The sequence below is a fragment of the Lathyrus oleraceus genome, chromosome 6 (genome assembly GCF_024323335.1).
Source record: "Lathyrus oleraceus cultivar Zhongwan6 chromosome 6, CAAS_Psat_ZW6_1.0, whole genome shotgun sequence".
NCBI classification, from domain to species: domain Eukaryota; kingdom Viridiplantae; phylum Streptophyta; class Magnoliopsida; order Fabales; family Fabaceae; genus Lathyrus; species Lathyrus oleraceus.
In genome coordinates, this window is record NC_066584.1 from 401661400 (window position 1) to 401662515 (window position 1116).

A 1116-nucleotide genomic window follows, 5' to 3' on the forward strand; every position below is an offset into this window, starting at 1 on the left:
GTCTCTGTGGGGTCGATATTCTTTTACATTACTTTGACGCGATTCGTGCACTTGTGAATTCACCGATCATGTTTTTCGCGCCGTTGCCGGGGACCAACTTCGTCAAATTTTGCACCCTGTTGTTACACCATCTAGACTAAGGCATTATTAGCCGGTAAATGCGAAGAATCCGTAGTACCGGAAATTTAGTATATCCTTTAGCGGAACCTGAACGTTACACTCGTACACGCCTCTTATTCATCCGAATTAAGAAAGCTATGGATGAGAATCGCGATCGGAGACCTCTTAAGGAATTCGCCCAACCCTCTGACGAGGAACCTATTTCGAGTATAGTAAACCCCCTTATTCCTGATAACAATTTCGGACTAAAACTGTGTTTGTTGCAATCCGTTTGAGAATATTTCCAACGGCGCTTCACCTGATGCGATCTGTTTGAGAATATTTCCTTTCTCCCTCAAGGATAGAGCATGTTCATGGTTAGATTCACTTCCAGCTAATTCAATAACTACCTGGGAAGACCTTAGGAGAGTATTCCTTGCTAGATATTTCCCCCTAGTAAGATTGTTGTTCTTCGAAACCAAATAACTAGATTTACTCAAAACCAAGGAGAATCGCTTTTTGAAGCTTGGGAGAGATATAAAGAGCTATTAAGAGTCTGTCCACACCATGGCCTAGAACAATGGCTGATCGTTCATACCTTCTACAATGGACTCCATTATAACACCAAGATGAACAATGGCGCGCTGATGAACAAACCTTATCCTGAAGTTTGTGACCTAATTGAGGATATGGCCCAAAACCATTACCAATGGGGAACTGAACGAGCATCAATAGAGAAAAAGGAGACCCAAGGTGGAATACATGAGATAAGCTCTCTAGACATGATGCAGGTGAAAATGGACATTTTATCCCTTAGGATCGAACATATGTCTACAAACACTAACACCGCAGCGGTAGGCCACACAGAGTGAGAACTTTGTGGATCTAAAGGACACGAATCGGCGGAATGTAACCTTTTGAACGACCTGAACACCGACCAAGTGAATTACGCCCAAGGTAACCCATTTTCAAACACTTACAACCCTGGATGGAAGAATCATCCGAATTTCTCCTATA

General features: G+C 42.7%; 1 non-coding gene across 1 annotated transcript; it reads right to left on the reverse strand.

The window, feature by feature from the left end:
* Nucleotides 1-566: 566 nt before the first annotated feature.
* On the reverse strand, nucleotides 567-673 carry LOC127099596 (small nucleolar RNA R71). Its single transcript, XR_007794080.1, has one exon. It is a non-coding gene; the product is annotated as a small nucleolar RNA R71 (small nucleolar RNA).
* Nucleotides 674-1116: the final 443 nt, after the last annotated feature.